Consider the following 386-nt stretch of genomic DNA (forward strand, 5'->3'; position numbering starts at 1 on the left):
AATACCTTGTGATAGGCACGTCTAAGGTAGACATTTCAGAAGCGAAGTAACGTATAGGGAAAGGGGTTAGTCGCTATTCCTGATGTTTTAAGGCAGCAGGCGGCAGGCCTCCAGAAATGTTTAGCTTTCTCCAGAAACGTTCAGCTTGAATTTGTGGACCTTAAAGCTTCGCACCAATATATGCACTTGACAGATGTACTGAGATATCAGCACTTTCAGGGATTTAATGAGATATAAGCACTTTGATGATTTACTAAGAAGTAAAAGCACTGACGAGCTAAATACGCCCCAATAAACACAGGCGCCGCATCCTTCCCCAAATTCGGTCAGAAACACCATCACCTCCCACTTCAAACCCCCAAGGACCGGGGGTGGGGGGGTGGGGG

At 46.6% G+C, this 386-nt stretch overlaps 1 protein-coding gene across 1 annotated transcript in view; it reads left to right on the forward strand.

The window, feature by feature from the left end:
• The window catches only part of COMMD3 (COMM domain containing 3), a 4,764-nt gene that overhangs the window by 503 nt on the left and 3,875 nt on the right, over positions 1-386 (forward strand). The window lies entirely within an intron of this gene.

The sequence above is a fragment of the Pygoscelis adeliae genome, unplaced genomic scaffold, assembly GCF_000699105.1.
Source record: "Pygoscelis adeliae isolate BGI_AS28 unplaced genomic scaffold, ASM69910v1 Scaffold27, whole genome shotgun sequence".
Lineage (NCBI taxonomy): Eukaryota > Metazoa > Chordata > Aves > Sphenisciformes > Spheniscidae > Pygoscelis > Pygoscelis adeliae.